At 44.9% G+C, this 11,921-nt stretch overlaps 1 pseudogene; it reads right to left on the minus strand.

The window, feature by feature from the left end:
- Positions 1-617: 617 nt before the first annotated feature.
- LOC149157325 (18S ribosomal RNA) lies at positions 618-1,726 on the minus strand (annotated as a pseudogene).
- Between the last annotated feature and the right edge of the window lie 10,195 nt (positions 1,727-11,921).

Consider the following 11,921-nt stretch of genomic DNA (forward strand, 5'->3'; position numbering starts at 1 on the left):
GCCCTCATGCCCATTGGTGGGGAAAATTTTGATCTTGATGGAGCTCAGATCAAGTGAGGGGTTCTTCATTACCTGGACACCCAACCCTTCTGCAAGGGCATATCGAGGAATAGTCGGGAGGACTAGGGTGGCCAACCCAAAGGGTTGAACCACTCTTCATCCATCCCATATTGACCCCACCCCAAAAATTTCCCCTCACGGAAGGTTTGAGCTACCAGGCACATGTGCAACCACTCCCTCGACCCAACCATCAACAAAAAAGCTCACCCAAGCAACACATCAACCACCATTACATTTTCGAGAGAACCAAATATGGAATCCTACATCCTTGGCGCATGCCTTCCAATGAACAAAAGACCGAGCACCGCTGCTACGAATGAGTCTAAATTTATCCATCGTATTTCCCAAGTACCTCAACTACAGCAACCATGCCTGACAATGAATGACCATGCACCACCACCCATAGAATCTAGAAAGAGCTTTCAATCTGTCAATCCTTACTATGTCTGGACCTAGTAAGTTTCCCCATGTTGAGTCAAATTAAGCCCAAGGCTCCACTCCTAGCGGTGCCCTTCTGTCAATTCCTTTAAGTTTCATCCTTGTGACCATACTCCCCCCAAAACCCAAACACTTTGATTTCTCAGAAGGTGCTGGTGGAGTCCTTAGAGAAACATCCTACGATCCCTTGTCAGCATTGTTTGTGGTTGAGACTAGGACAATATCTTATCATCTTCGAGCCCCCAGCTTTCATTCTTGATTAATGAAAACATCCTTGGAAAATTTTTTTGTAGTGGTCCTTCTTTCATAAATCCAAGAATTTCACCTCTGACAATGAAATACGAATGCCCCCAATAGTCCCTATTAATCATTACTCTGGTCCTGAAGGCCAACACAATAGGACCATAATCCTATCACGTTATTCGATGCTAATGTATTCAGAGCATAAGCTTTCTTTGAGAACTCTAATTTTTTCAAAGTAACAGCACGAGAGCCACGACCTAGCCAAATTAAGGCTAGGAGCATGCTACTAACAAAAGGGACAGAAGGGCAGGTGAACACCGAGTAGGCAGACTGACCTTTATGACCTAAGATCCAACTACGATGTTTTTAACTACAACAACTTAAATATACGCTATTGGAGCTGGAATTACCACGGCTACTAGCACCAGACTTGCTGTCGAAAGGATCCTCATTAAGGGATTTATATTGTACTCATTCCAATTATCAGAGTTGATGAGCCCAGTATTGTTATTTATTGTCACTACTTCCCCATGTCAGGATTGGGTAATTTGTGCACCTGCTACCTTCCTTGGATGTGGTAGCTGTTTCTTAGGCTCCCTCTATGGAATCGAACCCTAATTCTCTGTCACCCGTCACCACCATGGTAGGCCTCTATCCTACCATCGAAAGTTGATAGGGAAGAAATTTGAATGAAGCATCACCAACACAAGGGCTGTGTGATCCGTCGAGTTATCATGATTCACCGGAGAAGCGGGCAATCCCACGCCGGCCTTTTATCTAAAAATGCATCCCTTCCAAAGAGTCAGGACTTGGTGCATGTATTATCTCTAGAATTACTATGGTTATCTGAGTAGTGTGCTACCATAAAAAAGCTATAACTTATTTAATGAGCCATTTGCAGTTTCACAATCTAAATTAGTTCATACTTAAACATGCATGGCTTAATCTTTGAGACAAGCATATGAATACTGGCAGGATCAACCAGGTAGCACCCTCCCACTCAAAAGGGCATTTCGGGTTCTCTCTTACCAAGAGCCAACCTGAAAACTTGTCAAGTCAAAGAGATATCAAAATATCATGTAAAACTTTTATGCCTTGCACCTCTTGCATCCCAAGAAGGAAGCACATGCAACATGCCAAGGACATGGCAAACAAATGGGTAGACTTGTTGAGCCACAATGCACCAAGGCCACTTCAGAGTTTTCAACCACGCCCCAACCAATAAGAAAATGAGTGATCACTCACCAACTCCCTTAGAAATGCCTCCAAAATCCTCCACGGCCCACACCAAGGCCACCTAGGAGTCCACCCAAATAGCAACAATGGTGGACCTTGATCTCCCAATCGCCTACATCAACCTCGATGCAAAGGAAATAAATGGAGAATTACGAACCACACAACTTCTATATTATAAATGAGCCCCAACCCTCCCTGCACCGCACCGAGGCCACCTAGGAATCCACCCGGACAGCAGCAATGATGGACCTCGATCTCCCAATCGCCGATGGCATCCTCAATGTGAAGGAAAAGGAAGGAAATAAAAATAGGACGATTGACCGAAAATCATATCATAGAGAGGCCATACAAACCTCCCCGCCCCATACCCATGCCACTTAGGAGTCCACCCAGATAGTAGCAATAATGGACCTCGATCAGATGATTGCCTGCAACAGACTCGACACAAAGGCAAGGGAAGTAAATAATACAAGACAAACCAAGCCCACAACCACCCCTAGAAATGACCCCCAACCTCCCCCTCCCCACACAGAGGCCACCTAGGAGTCCACCCGGATAGCAACAATGGTGGACCTCAATCGCATGATCACCTGTGGCAGCCTCAATGCAAAGGAAATGGAATGAAATATAACAAGACCAACCGAGCCCACAACCTCTCTTATAAATTCCCCCCGACCCTCCCCGCCCCACACTGAGGCCACCTAAGAGTCCACCCGGACAACAGCAATGGTGTACCTCGATCACTTGACCACCTGTGGTAGCCATGGTGTGAAGGCAAAGGAAGGAAATAAATGCAAATCAAGAGGCTCACTACACAATAAAAGAACATATCCAAATAGGAGGAGGGATCGGGTAGCTTCGCACCCCACGCACCCTACATACAGGCAACCTAGGAGATTGCCCACAGCTTTAACAACTGGACAATGGATAATTTTCACCTACAGCCACTTGCACATAAAGGAGGGAGGTCAAAGAGTTCCACCTCAAAATCATTCTTGCAAATAGTCCCCACCATTGACGTAGCAAGCCTCCTCGCCATTGGACCATGAGCGCATACACAATTGAAACAACAAATGCCCATAAACGTTGTGACTTAACATTTCCAACCACAAAAGCCTGCCACACACGTGAGATGCAAGGAAAAACCTGACCACTCGATGAAACATATGGGCCAACACATCTATCAAAACCTCAAAGATAACACAACCACGGATGATGTGCATTTTAAAAGGAATTCCAACCCTTAAATTTACAATATGGAGAAGAGTGCCTCACATCACCTGATGGAAAAAGCAAGCAAGAGGGAGGGTAGGTGGTTTACAACCAAAACCCTTCCATGTTCCTCTTAAATGTATGCATCTCAACCAACAATGCCAACACAGAAAGAGTACAAGCACAAGAAACCGACACCATAAACAACCGAACAATGAAGAGGCTAGCCATCACAGGGAGCCACACCACAACAACCCATACAACTCCAAGAACTTAGAGCAAAAGGGGAATTGTTCACATATGCCTCCCAGGACAAGCATGGCCAACATTACCGCTCATGTGCTACCAAGTGGGTATGGAGAGAAGATGAAAATCGGCCACCCTACAAATGACCCAAGGCCATTCTTGAGGCAAACCCAAAAAACCAACTCAATTACCAACCCACCTTTCACATGAAAAGAAAAACCCTCCCCACCAAATAGGGAGGAGGTGAACAATATAACGAGGAACCAATTTCAATGGGGCCACAAATGGCTGCCTAGTCCAATCAGAATTTTCTATTCACAACAACTGAGGGGCATGATAGTGACATAGGCACGACATAATTTTGGGGTTTCCATCTGGGACCACAACAACGAAGGCTCAAAGGAGCACCGAGAAAAATTTAACAGTTTTATCATTCAGATGATTAAGAGGGACAGGGATGAGCATGGCCAACATTACCGCTCATGTGCTACTGAGTGGGGATGGAGAGAAGATGAAAATCATCCACCCTACAAATGACTCAAGGCCATCGTTCAAGTGAACCCGACAAAACAACTCAATTACCAACCCACCTTTCACACAGAAATAAAACCTATCACTTGTATCATTTGGATGGGCACGAGGGACCAGGACGAGCCAGGGAGCCACACCACAAAAACCCATACAACTCCAAGAACTTAGAGAGAAAAAGGGGAATTGTTCACATATGCCTCTCGGGACAAGCATGGCCAACATTACCGCTGATGTACTACTGAGTGGGAATGGAGAGAAGATGAAAATTGGCCACCGTACAAATGAGGCAAGACCATCGTTCAGGCAAACCCAAAAAATCAACTCAATTACCAACCCACCTTTCACACGAAAAGAAAACCTGTCACTTGTATCATTTGGATGGGCATGAGGGGACCAGGACGAGCTAGGGAGCCACAACACAACAACCCACAACTCCAAGAACTTAGAGAGTAGAAGAGGAATTGTTCACATATGCCTCCTAGGATGAGCAGCCAAAATTACTGCTCATGTGCTACCTAGTGGGGATGGAGAGACGATGAAAATTTTCCACCCTATAAATGAACCAAGGCCATCGTTCAAGCAAACCCAAAAAAAAAATCAATTGCCAACCCACCTTTCACACGAAAAGAAAATTTGTCACTTGTATCATTTGGATGGGCACGAGGGGACCAGGACAAGCTAGGGAGCCACATCAAAACAACCCATACAACTCCAAGAACTTAGAGAGCAGAAGGGGACTTGTTCACATATGCCTCCCAGGACGAGCATGGCCAACATTACCGCTCATGTGCTACCGAGTGGGGATGGAAAGAAGATGAAAATTTTCCACTCTACAAATTACCCAAGGCCATCATTCAGGAAAGCTTGAAAAAAAACTCAATTACCAACCCAAATTTCACACAGAAGAATACTTATCACTTGTGTCATTTGGATGGGCATGAGGGACCAAGACGATCCCAAGAGCCACACCACAACAGCCCATACAACTCCAAGAACTTGGAAAGTGGAAGGGGAATTGTTCACATATGCCTCCTAGGACAAGCATGGCCAACATTACTACTCATGTGCTACCAAGTGCGAATGGAGAGAAGATGAAAATCAGCCACCCTACAAATGACCCAAGGCCATCCCTTCAGGAAAACCTAAGAAAACATCTCAATTACCAACCCACCTTTCACATGAAAAGAAAACATATCACTTGTATCATTTGGATGGGCACGAGGGACCAGGACGAGCCTGAGAGGCACACCACAATAACCCATACAACTCGAAGAACTTGGAGAGAAAAAGGGGAATTTTTCACATATGCCTCCTAGGATGAGCATGGCCAACATTACCACTCATGTGCTATCGAGTAGGGATAGAGAGAATATGAAAATCGGCCACCCTACAAATGACCTGAGGCCATCCTTTAGGAAAACCTAAAAAACCAACTCAATTACCAACCCACCTTTCACACAAAAATAAAACCTATCACTTGTATCATTTGGATGGGCATGAGGGACTAGGACGATCCCAGGAGCCACACCACAATAACACATACAACTCCAAGAACTTGGAGAGAAAAAGGGGAATTGTTCACATATGCTTCTCGGGATGAGCATGGCCAAAATTACCCCTCATGTGCTACCAAGTGGGGATGGAGAGAAGATGAAAATCGGCCACCCTACAAATGACCCAAGGCCATTATTCATGCAAACCCGAAAAAACAACTCAATTACCAACCCACCTTTCACACGAGAAGAAAACATGTCACTTGTATCATTTGGATGGGAACGAGGGGACCAAGACGATCCAAGGAGCCACACCACAACAATCCACACAACTCCAATAACTTAGAGAGGAGAAGGGGAATTATTCACATATGCCTCCTGGGACAAGCATGGCCAACATTACCACTCATGTGCTACTGAGTGGGGATAGAGAGAAGATGAAAATCAGCCACCCTACAAATGACCCAAGGCCATCATTCAGCCAAGCCTAAAAGGACAACTCAATTACCAACCCACCTTTCACACAAAAAGAAAACTTTTCACTTGTATCATTTGGATGGGCACAAGGGACCAAGATGAGCCCAGGAGCCACACCATAGTAGCCCATACAACTCCAAGAACTTGGAGAGAAGAAGGGGAATTTTTCACATATGCCTCTTGGGATGAGAATGGCCAACATTAATGCTCATGTGCTACCATGTGGGGATGGAGAGAAGATGAAAATCAGCCACCATACAAATGACCCAAGGCCATTCTTCAGGCAAACCTAAAAAAACAACTCAATTACCAACCCACCTTTCACACGAAAAGAAAACCTATCATTTGTATCATTTGGATGGGCACAAGGTACTAGGATGAGCCTGGGAGCCACACCACAATATCCCATAAAACTCCAAGAAATTAGAGAGTAGAAGGGGAATTTTTCACATTTGCCTCCTAGGAAAAGCATGGCCAGCATTACTGCTCATGTGCTACCGAGTGGGGATGGAGAGAAGATGAAAATCGGCCACCCTACAAATGACCCAAGGCCATTCTTCATGAAAAACCGAGAAAACAACTCAATTACCAACCCACCTTTCACACGAAAAGGAAGCCTATCACTTGTATCATTTGGATTTGCACGAGGGACCAGGAGGAGCCCTTGAGCCATACCACAACAACCCATACAACTCCAAGAACTTGGAGAGCAGAAGGGGGATTGTTCACATATGCCTCCTGGGAAAAGCATGGCCAACATAACCACTCATGTGCTACTGAGTGGGGATGGAGAGAAGATGAAAATTAGCCACCCTACAAATGACCCAAGGCCATTCTTCAGACAAACCGGAAAAAACAACTCAATTAAAAACCCACCTTTCAAACGAAAAGCTGACCCAAGGACCAAGACGAGCATGGCCAACATTACTGCTCATGTGCTACTGAGTGGGGATGGAGATTAGATGAGAATCTACCACCCTACAAATGACCCAAGGCCATCCTTCAGGCAAAACCAAAGAAGCATCTCAATTACCAGCCCACTGTTCACATTAAAAGAAACACCATGCCCAAATGAGTTTACATGGGTGCCCTCACACGACCCAACCCAACCCAACCAAATGATTTTTCATGGGTGACCTCACATGACATGACATGACATGAACTAACTCGACCCAACCTGACCGAGTTTACATGGGCGCCCACACATGACTGAAACAAAGGCACAAGCGAGAGTCGGGCAACCGAGCTACATGAACGTGCACAAAGCCCACCCGAGGTCACAACTTAACAATTTTGATACGGGCTTGTGTACCCAGGCATGCCCTCACACTGAATGACCTAACCAAATGAGTTTACATGGGTGCCCTCAAATGACCTGTGTTGGCTTATATGGGCTTGACCTAAGTTCGGAAGAATTATTTAGCCAAACAAATCCCGCAGCTACCAGCCCTTTCGGCAACAACCCGCAAGGCGCGGATTGAGGTCTAACTCGAGGTAGCATGGGAGGATGCTGGAACTAGGTTTCCACACCCTGGGGATGTCTTGGATGTGGTTTGGGGCTCACACGCTATTTTGCAGCCTCGCGCTGTGCCATATCTGTGTAGATTGGATTTCGCTTATTACTATTTTGATCTAGTAAAGTGGTATTTAAGCAAACATTTATTACTTCTGGTTACATCGCGCATCAATATTAACCCAGTTCACATGTATTCAACAGTAGAAAATGCAAAGATCATAACAGTTCATTTATCATAAAAGAGTAAATTTGTAATTAACACAAAATTCATAAGAAACTTATATTTATTATCAATCCTCAACAATACATCTAGATCCACCCTGTGCACTCAGTTGCAGGGGTCTGCACACACAGCTGCAAAGCCTCTACCTTCTACCCTACTCCCTCGACTAGGCCTTACAATTGCTCTCTGACTATTCACCCATTACATGTCAGGACTATTCTTTTCAAAAACCAAAACTGAAATGCCTTTCCCTCATAGAGCCTCAATCTATTTATACTTTCCCGTGGCCGGCAATCCCACAGTGGGCCGACTCTATTACTATTTCTTTACATTTTTTTCGGGTGAACTACCCTTTGAATCAACCTACTATATCTCACGCTTTGTGCTTTCCGCGACGTATTTTACCCTAATATTACCCAAAATTCCGGTCTTCGCATCCCATACTCATTCTGTGGGGCTTTCGCTACTCAACAATCCCCCAAGACAATCATCGTGACTCGTCCCAATTCACTGAGCTGGTGCGTCCATATTTTTGCGAAGGTCGGTCAACAACTTTAGTGTCTCACTAGTACTAGCAGAAAATTTTTCTGTTATGCGCTACATCTGTTCCACCTATGGTACCGATATTTCTGCCCCTGTCTTGGCTGTCTCCATCCTAGCACATTCGGAGTTCATATGTGCTTTCTTATGCTCTATGGTGGTTGAAACTACAAATGCTTTGTCCAACCATGGCTAGATACAAGATTTCACCATTGCTTCCTTCTGTCTCACGGCTTTGGCTTGGATTTTCATGTCCTGCACCTCCCTCATCATAGCCAATCGTTGTGAGATACCAATGGTCTACACGGTTCCCTGGAGCTGATCATAGGTGTGTTGAAGTTCCCGGGCATCTACTTCCAATCTACGGAGTGTGGGATCTTCCTAAAGGAAAGTGAGCATATCAATCAACTGAGTTAGCAACTTGGTACATTCTTCGAGTGACCGTGCAAGCATCGCACGCCCCATATCAATAATGTTCTTGCACTATACTACGACCTCTGGGGGTGTTGATGGTGGGACCTGCAATTTCAACTTGGCGATATGTGCAGAGAGTTCTAGTTGAAGCCGTGCAGCCTCCTCTTTTGTCCTTCCAAACTCCATAGCTGAGTGCTTTAGTGGGGTACCCATAGTAGTGGACGGTATATCCATTGCGGCTGGCTGAGCGATTTCCTTCTGAGTGCCTTTGTCCTTTGCTGGTGTTTTCACGCTTGGTACTGGTTTTTCCGTTGCTGTGAGTTTTACCTCTTGTGCTACCTTAACCTCTACAACATACTGTTCATTCCTCTTTTGTTGTGCGGTGCACTTGGTGTTGTGGAGGTAAATCCCCTCTGTCAACAGAGGCGATCCCTACTAGTCCAAATAGGGTGTAGCAGCAATCAAACAACGCTAACACGCAGGTTCCTAATTGCAAATTGAAGACCGATGATGAAGGCCTACCTGGATTCCAACGCTAGTACTTGTAGAAGAGTTGATGCTCCCATTCCTTTTCCTTGGATGGTCACAATCCTCACGATCCTCGTGCATGGACACCTGCACATGCAAAGAACGATACAAACACAAGCTTAAAATCCAATAGATGCAACTATATATCAGTCAGAAAGGATATAACTCAAACACCATCATAAAGACAATAAGAGTGGAACCATAATGATAGTCGTCTATTATTGATAAACAAAGAAGAATACAACCATAGTTCTGACGTCAAATCCTTCTCAAGAGGGTCCAGCCAGCAAGTCCCTCAGGAATTCACCCTTGAAGGTAGATCTCCCAAGACAAAACTCTCTCTCACACAAGTTTACACAAGATCAAAACACTTCACAACCTTCCATAAGCTCTCTAACAATCCCACACTTGTAACACCAGCTACCTATCAAGTTCACACACTATCAGCAACACTCCAAACACTATGAATTCCAAAACTAACAGCTCATGGTAATGGTGGAGGCTTAAATAGGAGAAGGAGTCTCCATCAATGGTGGGAGGATGAGCTTATCTCCAAGGAAGGTGGCTCAAATGACGAAACAGACATGCTAGAGAAGGGAGGGTGACATTTACAAGGCCAACAACCAGGTCTAGAGTCATTTGGAAGGCCGGTTGTTAGAACAAACTCGCCCAGATTGGATCATCGCGGGTTCCTAACTGTACTGGAGCACTGACATCGCTGCTGAATAATGAAGAAAGTCATACCAACGTGATCGGATATGAATAACGGATGCGCTATCTCATGAAATTCGACCAGCGCGGGAATCACGTGTACTTCCGCGCTGGCAGCGCGTTCGGTCTGTTTTGGAGCACTCATCAGCGCGTTTATTTTTACAACAGTCGCGATGATAGAAAAACTTTGGCAAAGTGGGTCATTTGGCAACATTAGAGAGCATGAGCATGGATGATTTGGACTCATGACATAGTAGGAAGACTGGTAGGAAGACAGTGACGAATTACGGTGTAGCACTTCGCTGCTTCTTCTTGTTTCTGAATAGCAGCCTCATCTCGTTTCACTGCCGTGGGTCCTCGCCAAGCTGCGGGCCAAGCCTCAAAAATATTGTGAAAAATGTCATTGCTGACAATGAACCAGAAAGGGGTCCATGTCTGGGTTGGGTCCTTCCATGCTCAGATGTAGACATGATGCATATCTGCTTTGAATTCCACAATGTGCTTCATACTCTCATAAACGTCATTTGTTAAGCATGGTAACTCATTGATCCACTGACGCACATTCGTGTCCATTAATACCCAAAATGTCTTAATTACATGAATTATTCTTGTGTCCTTGGTCACCCAGAGGGACACATACTATGCGGCTTCTAGCCATTCCAGGGTTAAAATAGGAAACTTGCTATCTTTAGGCAACTCAGTAGCGACCAGCATGAGAGATAGTAGTGACCAACATAAGAGACAGTAGCAGCCACACATAATAGAATGTCTTGCCTTCTTCCTGGACTTCACAACGATTGGCCAGAAATTCTTCACAAAGAAACTATGACCAATTGAACCGTACACCAGTGACACATTCTTCAGCCAGTGTGATAACTACGACAGAGACCTCAAAGCTCTAACATTTCCTCATTACTTTTCTTGCAAGCAACTGAGTGGCCACCCAGACTGCATCATCGGCGATACTGTCAATGACGTACCCTCGTAGTCCCTTGGTGAGATTATACGTCTTCCTTAGTTGTTCTAGCATCCCTACATCATTACATTTGGCCATAATTTCCTGAGGGTTCCGTCCAACGCAGGGTAGAAGCGAGACCTAGTGAACAAGTTCTGCTGTGATATGGACAGGTTTACCAACCCATAGTTTATCTTCGTGCACTATATAGAGCAACTGCTTGATGACTAACATAGTAATAAGGGGTTGGAGAAAGTGCGAAATTTCCAAGAGACAAAGTACTCTAGATTTTTCCACCTTTTGCAGCCACTTCTTTGGCTGTAGAGTGGTCACCATGCCTTCTATCTTGTGGTCCATTAAGGCATCTATCACTAGATGGGGAAACTTTGTTTAATCTGCAAGGTCGCAATCGTCAAATTTCATCGTCATGACATGGACAACCATCGATTTTTCCACTGGGATGTCTTTCAGGAGAGAGCGGGTAGTGATTATATTGTTGAATTCATCCATGTTTGTGGGTACCTTGTTCATCTCCTTGCTTAGAGGCATATACTTGGGTCATCGCACTGGCTGTACAGGGTCCTCCTTAGGGATTTCCTCTTTGAACCTCATGGGAGACTCTTCTGTTTCTTCCTTGCTATCGATGATAATAGTTTTACCTTTTTCTTTCATTGTGGACTTGCCGACCTGTAGATGTCGTGATGACCATCGAACTGATTCTAGAAGTGGAGGTTTCTTCTTGGTCTTCAGCGTGGGGGGGGGGGTTTAGAATGTTCTACTTCCTGCGGTGACTTTGGTTGTGGACTAATAGTGGTAGGCCTTTGAGCTTTCAAGATGACATCTTTGTAATGCTACGACATTGCCTGAAACCACGAACTATTTTCAACTTCCTCATTACTCATGATGTAGGCAATATGAACTGATTCTCTTACCGAACAGTACGTCGTGGTGTTGTGACCTTCACTTTGTATATATATTGATGGAACTCGGAAACTGGCGGCATGCTTTTGTGGGAGCTCATAAATGCGACTTGGGTGGTTATGCTTTTTCCTTACTAACCCGCCACCCACTTCAAGGTGCTTTAAATGCGCCATCATA

Source organism: Pinus tabuliformis, chromosome 5_2 (genome assembly GCF_031772625.1).
Source record: "Pinus tabuliformis cultivar Carrire ecotype Pingquan chromosome 5_2, CPIR1, whole genome shotgun sequence".
NCBI classification, from domain to species: domain Eukaryota; kingdom Viridiplantae; phylum Streptophyta; class Pinopsida; order Pinales; family Pinaceae; genus Pinus; species Pinus tabuliformis.